General features: G+C 33.4%; 1 pseudogene; it reads left to right on the top strand.

Moving 5' to 3' along the window:
* Positions 1-11184, top strand: part of LOC149564579 (uncharacterized) — a 118195-nt pseudogene extending 107011 nt beyond the window's left edge.
* The last annotated feature ends 5879 nt before the right edge of the window (positions 11185-17063 follow it).

Genomic DNA, 17063 nt, shown 5'->3' with positions numbered 1-17063 from the left:
CATTTAGACTCTAATTTCATTATTGAGAATTTATTAGTGACATCATAAGATCATAAAAACATCACTATTATAACTATGAGGATATGAATATGATCGATATTAGATAGGAATGTGGAAATCCAATCTAAGCATCAAATACATGTAAGTCAATATGGCTACACGATTAGATTCCCTAAGTTTAATACAGCAAGATTACACCTATAACAAGGCATAAGTTCTAGGATAACCCCCAAATTTGGTCTTGTGAAAATAGTCAAGGATGATATGTTGTAAGTCAAAGTGTTAATTAGGACAAGCATGAATGCTCAAAACACTCTAGACCAACAAAGTATACCAAAAGGAAGAAAGAAAGTAAACATGCCCCATGCCTCTAGTATTCTAGTCCATGACATCCTTGAAAGACTATTAGGGAGGGAACACATAGCAAAGAAACCATCATAAAAAACATGCAAAGAAAGATAAAGTTCATCATATCTCAATAGTTTAAATATTTAAGTGCATGTGTGTAAGTCACTTGGCCATTTCTTCAAGAATTGATTCTGATAGTGATAAATATCGCAACATCAAAGAGTATAGGTAGACTATATGAAAAGTGTTGAGAAACACTTGATGTCAAAGGAGGTAGTGTTAAAAAACACTATTTTGTTAGTTTCCAAAGAAACCCTAATGCACAAGGAAAACTCAATAGGTGAAGAACCTCTACCCCCGAGACGAGGACAAGAAACAATTCCAAGCTAGGAAATATGTTGCAAAGTGAGTGATTGAGACTGATAGACATAGGCATGAGGGTCTCAAGTAGTGTCTATTTCTAGGTTTTCACCACTTGGAAGATTTTTTTAGGACCTTTCTTTAAATTATTTTTTAAAGATTTTTTGATTTTTTTGGTGATACATCAATGCGACTATTGCTAGGTTTTCAAAAAGATGGTCATTTTTTCAGAATATTTTCTGCTTTTTAGGATTTTTTTAGGATCAATAAATATGTAAAAATAGATAATCTATGAGCCTTTAAGCATATAACTTTTTTCAGATGTAGGACGTTGATAGGGTCCACAAGTTGTTCCCCTTCCAAAGTAGAAAGCTAATAATCACTAGACCCAAATGTTGTTGTGATAATGTAAGGGCCCAACCAGTTAGGCTCAAATTTTCCTTTCTACTCTCAGTTCTACTATTTTTTAGGATTTTATCTAAGCATGAGTTCACCCACTTGGAACTCATGGGGATGAACCTTCTTTTTATATTGAGTAGACACTTGCTTTTGATAAGCCCTCATATGATCCAAAGAAGCCTTTTGGCATTCATCAAGTGTTTCTAGCTCTTGTACTCGCATAGCCCTATGGTCTTCATTGGTTATCAACCCATGTAAGGAGACTCACAATGAGGGGATCTCAACTTCTAAGGGGAGGACAACCTTAAAGCCATAGACTAAACAAAAGGGTGTGGCTCCTATAGGAGTATGTATTGGTGGTTCTTGTTAGAAACAATAATCCACCAAGATAACTAAGGGGAATGGGGGTGAATCAGTTATCCAATAATTAAAACATTTAACCACCTTAAATAATCTTAACCATTCAACCAATGTAAACAACAACCATAACAAGATGCACACACACAATTACACCAAATATGTTAACTAGGAAAACCCTTGATCAAAGGGAAAACCCCAGTGCAAATGATACACACAAGATGATGTACTAATATAAATATTCCTTGTTAGAGGATGGACCCTGTTAAAACTCTATTACAATATTTAGTACATATGAGTCCCTGTTAGGAGACTTTGAATCCTTGTTAGAAGATTCCATCCTTGTTAGGAGTTGTAGAAGACAAAAGGACCCACTATCCAAATAGCTTCTAGGGCAAGACCACAGAACTCACTGTCCAACTAATCTCTCAACTATTCCTTCTAGAACAATTGTATGAACTATACTTTATCTTCTTTCCTATCAACTAGTCTAATCATTATCAGACCTTATAGACTAGGTCACAAACCTCAGATCCAAGTGTAAAACTTTGGATCACACAATAAAACCTTGATAATGAAGTTTCCTTCACCTTCGCTCTGCTCTTCTTATCTTCGCATTCTACTCTTTGTGATGCTTACAATCATTTACTTACATCCATACATGATAAAGGAAAATGTGCTTCCTTTATACCAAATCCATACAACAATTTCCTAAGTCAGCTATTACAACTTCTCAATTAATTATTATAGGACAACATTAAGAACATGTTATACTTAGTGATAACATTAATCTTTCACCTTGTAACTTGAATAACTCTCCATACATGTAACATTATGATGAGCGAGCTTAGCTACGTCATCTCCAGAATGTCTTCTTCACATCTTTAACTTCAACTTCTCAGAATAAAAACTTTGCTAAGAGATATAACAAGTTTACCATAATATTCCTCTATAAACTCTATCTTAGAAAAATCTTCATTGAAACTTACATAACTTCTTCCAAACTTAATATCTTATTCTTTTGAGGTTAGCTACATATACTAGACACTTAGGAGTATCTCCTTTAAACCTTGCTTAGTGAAAATGCTTGTCTATCTATAACAACTTGATCTTTCTGATATTCTTCTATGTTGACATCAATGACAAAGATAGTCATGAATGTAACATATCATCATGATAATGATCTAATCATGTTTCTACAATACTCCCCCATAGGAATATCATCCATATTCATGCTTCCAATAATCTCCCCCTTTGGCATTGATGGCAACATAGATGAAAAACATCTTAGTTCCAAAAATACCAACAGCAAAATATTTTTAACCTTTCTTTTCAAATCCTCCTCATTAATCATTCTTCCAAATTGATTTCATCATCAAACTATTTTTCCATACTATACTTTTCTCCCAAACTATTTTTTCTATACATCTTCCAAATTGTTATCTATACTTCTCATGTTGTACTTCTTCCCAACTATTTTTCTTCTACCAAACTATTTTTCATGTTGTACTTCTCTCCCATTGACATCAATGTTAAAGGTTTTAACAACCATCAATCTTTGTAACAACTATCTCTAAACTGCTCAAGTGTCCAAAGACACTATTTTAAAATATCCAACAAGAGTCATAGATGACTCTGTCTATCATAGATACTCCCTTATACAGGAAGCATCAGCATTCAGTCCAGACATAAAATGGTGCTCTATTACACTAGATTGATGCACTCTTGCATAATCTACTTTGATGTAGGAAGGGGCATAACCCCTAGCATACCTTGTAAATATTCAAAAGTCTCTCTGGGAAGAGGCTTAGTGAAAATATCTACAATTTTCTCTTTGGTGCTTACATAGTCCAATCTAATTTCCTTTTCTACAACTTTTTCTCTCAACATGTGAAACTTGATAGATATGTGCTTAGTCTTAGAATGCAACACTAGATTCTGTTGAGATGTCTTTTTGCATGATGCTTAATGGCAGGAATCCTTTCAAACTCCTCTCTTGAAAAGTCAATCTTGGGGATCAACTCCAAGGTTCTGGGTGATCTTGCAACCTAATAGAATCTGCTCAATTGAAGATAAATGTGAGTGTTCATGAGGAGGCCTTTGTTGGTTCGGATGACTTTGAATAAGATGCAAAATCTATTCGTTTCTTCAAAAGAATAAAACAGACAAAAAGAACTATGTTTTTTTATTTTCTATTTTATGATGAATGCAATCTAATAATGCAACTATATGAATTCCTAATTTAACCAAGGGGTTAGTAGAGAAAGTAAAGAAAATAACAAAGATAGGGTGACAAGAAGTTTAATCAAATAACATGAAAAGTAAATCCTAATGGACATAAGCCATGGAAAAAAAATGCATTTGTGAGTTAAGCTTTCAAAGGAATCGATGGGTAACCAATGAAAGTAGGAGCAGTGCTTCCTTAATTCCATTGATGCAATCGTTGATGGGAATTTAGCAACCATAAGATGTTTCACTTTTCTTCAAATTGCAAGGCCATGGAAAGTGTGCTCATGCAAGACAAAAAGCTATGAAGGAACAAAATGGGTGATCTCTTCTCAAACTAGATATGTCAATGGAATTCATAAAACCATAGCAAACACCAAAATTAAAAGATTGCACAACCAAAAATAACGCAATAAACTTTTGGCCCAATTACATTCCATGAACATTCATCCACAAAATATAACACACTTAGGCAAGAATCACTACACTCCAAATGCGAGCACCAAAAGCATATATTATTGCAAAATAATGATGGCCCCTATTACATATTACAATCCTATATTTATAAGAAATAATCTCCTCAATTTATGTTGAGAGTGAGAGATAGCTTTATGCAATCATATGCTTCTAAAATAATAAAGCAAAAGTAATTATATACAAACTGACTCTCTCACTGGTGCTTAATAGTACTCCATCCATTTTTATATCATTAATTGGATGCATGAACCTTTACATTTATTAAAACAAAGAAAACATGATAAAATAAGAAGAAGAGAGCCTTTAGTTGATGTAGCAGTCTCTAGAAGTGTCAAAAATAGAAGCTTCATCTTTACTAGGTGTCTATTAGAGTTAAACTGTTGTCAAAATGTGTTTCTGATGCATAGAAAGCTCTAATTTTGGAACTGGCAGTTGACTATTCACTACTACATTTAAAATCATTTTTCTACCAAAATTTTTGACCATCAACTAAATAAGTTTAGGTTGGTCAAAATTTAAGGCAAAAATTTCTTTTTTTTTTCATGTAAGCCCCATGTTGGTCAAAATTTTGACCAACATGGCTTACATGTAAAAAAAAGAAACATTTCTTGTATTTTTTTGTGCACGCGGGTTCATTTGGGTTTTGTGTGTTTTCATATGGTTTTTGTAGTGATTTTCACAGATTCCAAGTGGGTAGCCAAGGGAAGAGCACATGATAAGCAGCACACAGCAAGACCTAACAACTAGGGTTTTTCCAGGATCTTTAATGGAATCTAGGGTTTTTCTCTATAGGTGAAGTATTCAAGGGAGCCCAATAATCTGACAAAAGGTAAGCCAATGCTCTTTGCAAACAAAATTTTGAGCTACAATTTTCAATCACTGTCAAGATGCTTCTCATACTGCAAGAGTTTAAAGAATTTAACATTATGAAAATGGTCTAACAAATCCTAATTTTTTGAACTCCAATCTATTAAACACTATCACAGTAGGAACGTGTAGGAAATCATCATCCCGTTGCGTCATGCAGGGCTTCTGCTATAATTTCTTGTCTAGTGACTACGAGTTATTTATCAAGCTAACTTATTAAACTATTTTTCTAGTAGTTATAGATCCCACAAGTTTTTGATTGTTGGTAGTTAATATTTATTTATATTATAGATTTTTTGGCAATGACCTATATAAATGGCTGAATTTGTTTGAAAGGAAAGATTGAGTTTTGCTATATTTTAGCAAGATCATTTTGTTAGTGAAATTTCTTTAGATATAAATGAGTTGGTAATGAATTTTTTCATATGTTGTTTCCATGTAATTTGATTGATAAAAATAAATTATTTTATAGTTTTTTTTAAAAGATATTAGTAACCCAACAGTCCAAGTTAGAATTAACAGCTCACAAGTTTTAAATTAGGTTTTAAGGCATTGCAAGTTCTATTCAATTATACAGTAAGTAGGTTTGAGTACACATCCCTAATAGTTTGGGATGCCAACTTACATTTATCAGAAAATTGTATTTAGATCAGAGCTAAAGCTTGCATCCATGAAACTTGATCTTACTTAGGAACAACCTGTTACCTTTTGGGAGTAACAAGGAATGCTCAAATATGAATATGGGTGACTGTAAACCTTGATAGAAGCTCTGTTTTGAAATCAACAACTATAGTTTTTCTAGTGCTATTAGGTCTAGTTTGGAACAGCAACTCCGTATGTGTGTATGAATGCTGGTATTCTTCTTCTTCTACCCTTAGACTTCACTAAGTGGTGGATTGGCTCTAACATGTAGGGTCTAAATTATAGTTGAATGGAAATCATCTGGATACTTCTAACAAGTTGAAATGGTTAGAAAAGGTGAATTTGTAATCAACTTATGTTATTTTTTGTTACTGTAACCAAAATCTCCTTCTTTGTGAGTTTTCTTTGGACTGTGCAGTATGAAAACAATGCTGAATTGGACTCAATTTGGTTAAATCAACTCCTTATGGAAATTGCCTTGTAGACACCTACCAAAAATGGTATGATTCTTCAGAATGATGGGGCTCCTACACAAGTAGCATAATGATCTCTTTATGGGATATATTAGATTTTGCCCAAAAATAACAAGTCCCATAACACGGGTCATTTATAAATAGTATTCTGTATATAAAATACGTAATTGCAATTCAATTTAGAGAAAATTGTATCAAGGATTTATGATCATTAGACAAATGATATTGAAAATAGAACACCCTAAATTCACTTGTATCCATTTCACTGCATACTTCTAATAGCTAACCATATTAGGAATTTGGTGGAAAAGCTTGATAGGATGCCGGGAGAGTTGAGACTGTCCTCCTCAACTAAACTCAAGGGCACATAATGAGTGTCCAAGTCATTTGGCCCCTTGGGCCACGAGAATGGTAGGACATCTATCATCTTGTAGTTGTCATATTTAATAATAGAACTAGTACTGGTACATCTTTCTATCAAACACTTTCAAATTGATCCCAAATATGATGTTTGATGGAAATCAAATAAATAATTATTAATATTATGTTCCTTGTTAGGAGGATCAGAGATATTCTTCCTCAACCAAGGCCAAGGGCATAGAATGAGCCTCTGAGCAGAACCTTTAGTCCATCCATCTCGCGATTGGTATACTTGACGAGGGAAGACCATTACTGTTGCATCTTCTTAACAAATTTATATGGAGATTAATAGAAGAATACTTGCATACTAGTTACTTTCTGTTATATTCTTTATTTTTGTTATTTTATACATGGATTTTTTTCTAATTCAAACTTGATAGTTTGATTTCTTAATTAGTATTCATTCTTATCTATACTCCATTCATGTCCTTGTTGGTCAGATTTCTTATTCTTCAATTCTACTTGATGCTATCTACAAATGAACTACCTCTCTTTTTATATCCCTGATTGTGTGGAAATGTTACATTTTTCACTAGTATCGTCTCATTTTAAAGGATGCATCTCCTTATGATCAAGCACTTCCTTTGAATATTGTCTACTTAATATTAATCATAGTTCATGAGGGATCATAGCTTGTAGATGAATTTAAGTAGTAGTTGATAATTATATTTTTTTTACACTAGTAGCTGGCATTAATGTACCATTTAGTTGCAGTTGGCCCTTGTTAAAATTTTACTCAGCCTTTCAAACTAGCATTTGCCCTTTTTTCCTTTCTTAGTAGGGGCTAGCCTCTTACAATGGATTGTTGTTAAATTTAATTGTAACGCATATTTTTTATATAATTATAAGTCTACAATTTATAGCAAGGGCTTGACAAGAAGCTCTTGCTTATAGTCCTAATCTTCCTCAACACCTTACTCGTCAAAAGGTGATTGAGGGTTTCCTCAATCCAAAATTAGTTGGTATAAATGGGTTTGTTGGTAGCAAACAAGTTTTCTCAATTTCCTTCACAACCACAAATCTGAAATTAACAAGTTCAACTTAATTCTTGGAATAGTAACTAAACCAAGGACTATTGACATTTTTGTATAAATTATCCAACTAGCTTGAGGGCTTCCTTCCCTGTAAAGGTATTGTGCAAAATTGCAAAGAATGAAATTAAAACTAGATGACCATAAATGTTAAAACATGCCCTCTTTATTTACATCTATTTCTCTTTGAGTACCAAAGTATGCAAGTTGAAATCCCATTGAATAGATGCCCACCAAAGATGATGAGTCAAGCTTAAATCAAAGTGTTCAGTCAAGTTTTATAAAAAATCCTTTGAAACATTAGATACCTTAGATCACATTACTAGTATATCTTCACAAGTCCAATCTATTAATTGGAATGCTAAATATTGTAACTTAAATTAAATTGTAAGTCTCTCTTTAGTTCTCTCAGATGCTTAGCCTACTATTATAAATTAGAATTAATTTGCAAGTTTCTCTCATTCTCCTAGATAGTTAGCCAGATAAATTTGTGACTAATTTACTAAGTTTCATGTTAAGACTAAATTCATTATAGTTGTTATGCTAATCAAAATCTTTACTTCAATCCTGAGCATATTTTGCTAGCTGCGTGGTATTTTTCTTGAGGGTTTCTTTTGTAGATGCTTTCCATTTAATATATGTTGCAACATTTTGGAGCATATTTTACTTTTTGTACTTTATAATATGAGGTAGAGTTTTGGATTAAATATCAACATAATGATTTTTAGGGACATAAAAAAAATGAATATGCTCATACATGTGTTAGTAGTATTGAAGCTATTTTACAAGGCTTAATTTTTTAATTGGAATAGCTACAATATGCAGGGTTTGAAGCAAGAAGTGATTATAGATCTTGTTGGACAATGTCGTACTTACAAGCAGTGTGTGATGCATCTTGTCAATACAACTTCATAAGTTACATTTTTTGTTTATGATTTTCATTTGGAATCCATTGTTTTAGTTCTAAGATGAATTTGGTTAAATTCTTTTTGAAAAGAGTGAAAACTCTAAAATACTAGGATTTCCTTTATAAGTTATTATGTTGAAACATTGTAATCATTTTAAGTGCTAACTTTCATCGAAGACACCAATTCCAGTTTGGGTAATAGGGTCTGGTAGATAGATTTGTTAAAAAATTGGGATTGAATTCATTTTGGATTCTGCAAAATTTCATATGACAAATTAAAATGCTATGAAAAAAATGCTACCTCAATGTGAATGCCAAACTTATTGTAATGATAAATATTTATTGTGCAATGTTTAAAAAATAAAATTAGTAATCAACATCATATGGGTCTTTAGAAGATTATCATGGGTAAAATGATATTTGCCTTAGTGTTAATTTTTTTTTGCTTTCAGTAAAAACTTTATTGTACTTGATTGAGCGTATGTGGCACACTCTGCTCTTATTCTTATGTTTGATTTATCATCTAAATTTTAAAGTTCATTTCTCTACTATATTTGTATTGTTGTGTAGAGGGGTGTTTGTTATAATTTTGTATTGTTTCCTTATACCTTTCACCTTTTGGTGCCTAAACTATCAAGCCAGAATAAATAAATAAATAAATAAGATGTCAAATTAAAATTTGGCACAAAAGCTTTTACATAATTAACATTGAAAAAACTAATTTATTGTCAAGGTAATCAATTTGTGAAATGGTCATGTAATCTTCCAAGCTAAAAGAATTTCAAATTCCATAGAGTAACTAATTTTCATAGTTATGCCTGATGGCAATACAAGACACAGTTTGGTTGCTTTGGTGTAACAACCTCAAAAATTGAGGTAGTGTCGAATGTGTGTGTGTTGTGAATTTTACACTGCTTTTGTAAGGGGCTACTTAAACCAACACCACCAAAGTGGTAGAATATTGTGGAAGAAATTCTAGAAGGCAACCAAACCAAGGTTTTAGCCAATATCTTAAAAATAGGTTTCTTTAATGTAGAAGGCACCAAAAATTGGTACATAGGCATCTGTTATGCCGATTTCCTGAGGAGGCAGTTGCTTGGACAATCAATGTGGACCACCCATTAAGGTTTTTAGAATAGAGGGGTTATCTAGTATGACCCATTTGATAGGACCTTGGGAATCTCCACGGTTGAACTGACCCAGAATCTGGATGTGCAGGCTAACATACCATTAATATAGTTTTTAATGCTTCTCACTAGCAATAAAGCATGTTTTATTAGCCCATTATCTAGTTGGTTCACCTTTATTTTAAATTTAATGCAAGGATGAGGAGCTTCATGGTCAGAGTCTTGCACTGAATGATGAATTGGATTGTGTGCTAGGGAAACATGACTCCATTACTATAGGGTCTCCTGTTACGTTAAAAAGAACATCAACTCATGCAACTCCTCTTGTCAGTGTCAACCATGAGGAAGATGAGATTGAGGATAATTTAACACAACTAGCTCATAGGTAGCTTATCTTTGGATGGCTAGTTCTTATAGAAATGTGATTGTTGATTTAAACAATTGGTAATTTAGTATTTTTGAAAGTGTCTACAGAAGCTTTGCCAAGATGTTTCTTACACATGCCATGAGTTTGTGTAATTTTTAAATAATGTAGTTACTCATCAAATTCTTTCAACTAGTTCCTTTCATCTATTAAATCCATGTACTATGAGTTGACAGGCTTCTATAGAGAAAAATCAAAAGAGAAATAACAATATTTTATGCATTGTAGGTCAAGGTCTAGTGCACAAGCTCATTAGAGAGTTGATAACAATGAAAAGAATCAGTTAACAAGTCGACTCCCATTGATACCTCCACCACCAAGACTTTAAAATATTGATACTCACGGCCAGCAAACTGAGTAGACAATGGATTTCCTCAGTGGTGATGTTTACAAGTCACCAACTACTGCAACTTCACCAATAGCTAGCATAGTTAATGAGAAATAAACACATTCACCACCAGTATCTCTTTCTCAAAAAACTTTACCATATCCTTTGAATTCACAATCAAATTCTCCATATCAAAATGGAGGTTACTCTTCAGGGATGTCATCAACACAACAAAATGAATACCAAAAGTTTCCACACCATGGCCTAGAGTCATATTTACACAAATCTAGCCAGGGTTTGCAATGGTCAAATCTACCAGGGCAGTCTCTTAGTCCATAATAGTTAGTTCTATTATATGGGCCACAATCAAGGAATTTGAAGGCATCAACACAAAGGACTCCTGAAAGCCTTCCTCTTGCTCCTTAGGAAGTGAAGCAATCACAAAATACATCACAAGGTGTAGATAATCTGTAAGGACCTCCCATATATGATAACAATGTTAGAACAGTTATTCTCCCTCCTCCAGCAAAGCACAATCAGAGACAACAGTTTTTTCAGCAGCAGCAAGCTTTGGGTTCTAGCCAGTCTACACATGGTTATAGTGCATCAACACATGATGAGTTGATATCAAGGACACAAAACATCTCCATTCATGATGGAACTTACAATGATGCATATCCACAACAATCTTTAACTTCCAGCAAACAAGTTAAACTTGAAGATAAGTTGTTTGAAGACCTGGTTGACTTTGCCAAGGAAAAAAGTAAAACTTCACCCAGTAAAAGCAAAAGTTTTTAAAAATTAGAGGTTGTTCTCTGGGATGGTTTGTACCACATATCTTCAAGTAGCTTGCTACAAGTAATGGTTTAGGTGTAGCATCAGTTTTATTGAAGCCACTGTATAGTCTTTTGTTCAATTGAGGCTTAGTACTCATTATGTGCTATATTATTCCTAGTGCACTGCAATTTAATTTATTTTTTGTTACTTTTTTTTTTCTGATATGAAATTCCTTTTGAAGATTTGTATATTGAAACAAACTTATGTTCTTACCTAGAAGGTAAATGATTTTAGTAATAGTGCCAAAAGATCCATATATATATATATATATATTGCAATGTATTGTTGAAGCTTGTTCTATTTCAGATCTCAAGTAGTGTGTAAGCATTATCTTTTCTTATCATAGTATTTGTGGGAAGTAATTACCTATGTGGCCTTGCACTATTCTCTAGTTCACAATTTTATTGTGGCATTTTGTTCAAAGCAAAGCTTTATAATTACAAATCTAGGATATTTTAATGGATCATTTACTTGTGTGAGGGGATAAAACCTGTTTTGGTGCCCTAAAACAAGATAACTATATATAGAAACTCAATCATTAAGACATTTAGTATGGACTTGAGCTATCTTGATGGAACTATTTCTGATAAGAGTAGGAAAGAATGGTCATGAGATTATAGGGGGTGGAAGGATATTAATAATATAGTCAATAGGTTAGATGGTTAAGTTTGGGTAGAAATTTAGGAATTGTTGGGTTCCTAAATGTGTGTTTATTACTAGAATGTATTTGCTCACTCAAAATATTTCTATAACTAGTATGACTATGGGAATTATTGATTCACAATGTTTATTTGGTTGGTTGAAATTATTAGTATTCTGTCAGTGGAAATGCCATACTAATTTGGCATCTCTTGATTGTTTTATGCAAGCACAATTCTCACAAATGCGAAATCCAGTTGGCGTGGCACAAGCTATGCCAACTTGTCTTCCTATATACCCTCCTAGAGGTCTAGGTCTAAGCCAACCAATGTTATATGGACAAGGGCCACCCACACTCGTTCCACCTCAAGTAAATATGATATATATTCATATTTTTTGATATATTTGTTGGTGATGTTGTTGATCTATGGTAATCAATTCAAAGTTAATTTTGATATCTTGCAAATGGCTCTATCCTTGTCTTGAAGAAAAGGATGTGTCAACTTTTGTTTTGTCACTGATCTAAAATGAAAAGCTCAATGTTCATCAACTTTTATTTTTTATGTTCTTATATAAGAACAAATTGCCCTTTTTAGCATGTCATGCTTGGAAAATCATTCTAAATTTTTGCAAGTTCTTCATTCAGCATTGTTTTCGTTGGTAGTTTATGATCTAATGCCAATTTTGTCATAGGCTAGTGGATTTGGTTATCAGTAGCAGCTTGTCCCTAGTATTAGGCCAGGAAATGCACCTATTCCAAATTTCTATCTTAGCCACAACAAGGACAACGATCTAATGTTAGGCGGTCTAGAGCTGCATCCATTCAACAACAACAACAGATGCCACTTATACCTCAATAGGAAAAGCACACTTTATCTATATTTTTTTAATTATTATACATCAATCTTGGTTCTTAACTATCTTCCTTACATGTTCAATTCTTCACTATACAGGTCAATTGCTAAAATGCTTTTCTTTATTTTGTACTTCAAGCGACTGGTATTATTAACATTTCTCCTATTGTTGAAATGTTCTGGAATGTAGATTTGAGCCTCCAAATGAAAGTTTGATTCTTCATGACCTAAATGATGGGATTATTTTAAAACCACCATTAGACTTCATAAAAATGGGACAAATATATAAACATAGAGGCATGGAAACTATCTCCTTCTGGTTGCCTCAGGCTACTCCTACAGATGTTTCTCTAGGATGCATTGCAAGCAAATTTCCCTCAATACCAAGTGAATTCAAATCATTGTGTTGTATTCGCAATGATTTATCAATTGGAGCTTAGTTCCCTAATAACAGTATTTGGGACACAACTGAAATTAAATAGACAAGAGAAGACTTTAGCATATGGATGCTAGATAGTGAGGTATTTTTGGGAACTAGGGCTATAGGCTAGAAAACAAGTATAATGTTATTTTGTGTCTAGGCACACAACATGCCTTTTTCCTTAAAGAGACTCATCCTCAAAGCTAGTAAAAGTCAAAATGTTGAGTAACACTTTTAATATACAACTTCACAAATGTATAAAATGGGGCTTCTTTTTTAAAATACTAGCTCACATGAATGTTTTGCCACAATTTTTGAAGTCTTGGAAAATACTTCATAATTGAGTACTAGATCATCTATTACAATCGCTTTCACTTCACCTTCCAAAATTAGATTGTTATCTTTAGCATCAGTTTTGCCTCTTTGGTAGCAATCCTTCCAGGTTTTAATATTACTATACATTATACATTTTTTACTGGGATTTGCTTCTAATTTACTGTGTTCCAACCTCTTGTAGACTTGCCTAGGAAGACACCATGGATCCTTTGTACTACCCCACCAAGGAACACTCAAAACAGAGGGTCAAACATGCATGAAAAACTATTTTATTTTCTTTTAAATGGGAGAATTTTTTTGTCTTTAATTAGGCTTGTTGTTTGGAGATTGTAGTGTATAAGTAATTAGGCTTGTTGTTTGGAGATTGTAGTGTAGAAGAGTGTACTCATTACTTGGAGACAATCAAAACATACGAGAACAAGCCAGCTGATAGTATTCTGGAGCATAATGAAAATGACTATCTATCACAAGTATTCTTCATTCCTCTGTTGAATAAAAGTTGTGCACTATTCATGTAGATTTAAAACTTAGAAATATTCATTTCTTTTAGCTAGGAATAATAAAGATAAAATGACTAAAAGAAGAAATAGATGTAGAAGAACCTCTTTAAATGAATATAAGACATTTGTGTTAAATTGTTTTGTGTTTTGTCTAATTTTTATTGTATTTCTGAATGATCAATGGAAAATCTTTCTTATATCTGCATCCTTGAGTGAGCAGTGCCATTGTATGGGACATGTCTCGTGTCCCTTCATTTCCTTTGCTAATCGCACCTTTCTGTTACAAGTCTTCTAACAATAAGATTATCTAGTATAAAAATTTTTAATAATGAAGATTGTATCCCTTCATGATCATTTCTAGACACACCTTTTCCTTGTTAGATTTGCATCCATTCATTCAATAATTAATCAGCATTTAGTTATTGAATATAATATTCTCCTTATTGGATGCCAATAGTAATAATCTCACTAGTCACTGTGCATGAGCTAGTATAATAATATGGTTCATTGGTTCAATAAATCTCAAAGTTTGTCATTTTTTCACTTAATCATTATCATAACATAATTGTTGTTCCTCCATATCGGTATCAGTTATGAGTGTTGTATGCTTATTATTGCTTAGTCATATGTTGATTGATGTCCTCTTTATTATTTATGTTTATTTATACAGCTTCTCTTGATTTGTGTATCATCCTGTTACATAGTAATCATGTACCATCATTGGATATACATATGATCATTGATCAATTATCACTTAGTTTTTGGTCTTCATAGTAGCTATCACACTTATCAGCACTTGGGAACCAGAATACCCATTACGGATTCCTCATTTTCTATTGTGTATCACTCCATATTGATTTAGTAATCATTTCATTAACCAAATCACTTCTTCTCATGATGTTGATGTGTATTGACTGCTCTTCAACTTCTTCCATGTATGATGTAGATTGATATCTTAGCTACTAGTGAAAGTAGTTCTAAATGACAATTTATTCATAGTTGTGATTCTCTAATATGACAATTTATCCATAGTTGCGATTTATCCTGATGGTATCTATAGAACATTCAATTGAACTATGTATTTGTTGTAGCCTTCCTCGAGGAGGAGGATTCAATTGAACTATTCATCTAGGATTCCACATTTTGCATGCATGTCTACCAAGGAAGTTGCAACTTAAACAAATATATTCTCTCAATATATCTATTTTGTGCATATCCAGTAACCATGGCTTTTGATGACCACATTATGTTCAGGCATCCTGTCAAACAGTTCACATGACTTATCTATGTTTCCTTTTCAGTTTGATTTTGTGCTGGTGATGCTTCAGACTCAAATGCCTACAAATGCTTCATGCAATGTCTAGTCTCAAGCCCTAATCACTAGGCAAGCTCCTAGCTCTTATTACAACTTGCTTATTGCAATGTCACATCCAGTTTGCATGTGATTCTACTGACCTAAAGGATCCTTAACCACAAAAAATAGTAGTCTCCTCTGCCCAAGATAATACAAGTTTGTTTGGATTTAAACAAGAATATCGCAGCAACATTATTAGTGAGGATTTGTGACTGCTCAAAAACTTCTTATCTAAGAAAGCCTTCCTAAGGGTTGTGAGCTTGTCTATTTCTCCTTTACATCAAAGGTTCAATGTGAGCATGTTACTAAGAGCCTGCCCAAGGTTACAAATGCAAAGTGAACTAGTTTTTGATTGCCTCTTTTATTAGAGTAGATTTACCTATGGGGTGTAGAGTACATGGAGAGCTTGCCTACTTATTTAGAGTTTTGTTTCTCATCCTTTTCTTGAATATCATATCAAAGAAAATACAACGAGCTTGCACAAGTTTGTATGATTCTCTTTCTAATTTTGGCAAATAGAAAACTATTATGGCTTGAGACTATGTTTAACATAATTTACAACCTTAACAAGAGTTGGAATCCCATTTTTATACATATGTGGCATTGGTTGCAATAACAAGAATGTCACTACATCATCTGGATATATTCAACAAATCAATATGCATATCAAGCAATATTGGCTTGCCATTAGACAACATTTCATGGAGGCAATCAATAAAATAGTTCATCCATGCATGTCTACCAGTGCAGTTGCAACTTAAACAAATATATTCTCTCAATATATCTATTTTGTGCATATCCAGCAACCATGGCTTTTGATGACCACATTACGTTCAGGCATCCTGTCAAATAGTTCACATGACTTACCTATGCTTCCATTTTGCAAGCATGTCTCCCAAGGAAAATGCTACTACTTCATCTACACCATCTGACAAAATCCTTTATGCTTTGATGGATTCCTATAGCTTATCCCAAAGCTCTCATTCAGCAATTATGAGATGATCAATCAAGAGGAAATAGTTGGGAGCTTAGAGTGACAAAATTTTTAGATGATCATATGAAATGAAATGGGCATGCGAGTAGAAAGAAACTAGAAAGACATTGTGTACAGATGAAGGCATGAAATGGATGGTTTTGGAGCACTCAGCATAGACACTCAACATTCAATACATATCATCATTCGAGATCAAATGGGTGTGTGGGATTATATGCATAGTGAATAATAAAGGAGGGAATTGAACCCTCCCTGAGGCTCACACTTGTTGAGGTCCACTTCAACAAGGGCCATTCCTATGAAATTGTTGTCTAAAACCTTTCTAATGAGATAATGTGTTATGAGCTCTTCATCAGTGGGATGGAACATGAAGCTAGGAGGCAGTTGTGCATCACCCATATCATGACTATAACTAAAGTTAAGAGCCTCTATTATTGAATTCTCTTCCCTATCACCCATATTCATTTCCTTTGCTATGGGAAATAGGGAAGAGAATTCAATAATAGAGCCTCTTAACTTTAGTTACAGTCATGATATGGGTGATTCACAACTGCCTCCTAGATTCACGTTCCATCCCACTAATGAAGAGCTCATAACACATTATCTCGTTAGAAAGGTTTTAGATAGAAATTTCATAGGAAGGGCCATTGTTGAAGTGGACCTCAACAAGTGTGAGCCTAAAAAAAGTTTGACCAAGCATTGTTCAAAATTTTGACCAATGCTTGGAAATTTTCTACCAAGC

Source organism: Cupressus sempervirens, chromosome 3, assembly GCF_028749045.1.
Source record: "Cupressus sempervirens isolate cs-2001-9-10 chromosome 3, ASM2874904v1, whole genome shotgun sequence".
Lineage (NCBI taxonomy): Eukaryota > Viridiplantae > Streptophyta > Pinopsida > Cupressales > Cupressaceae > Cupressus > Cupressus sempervirens.
The sequence above is the reverse complement of the archived record's forward strand: the minus strand, read 5'-3'. Positions and strand labels throughout refer to the sequence as shown.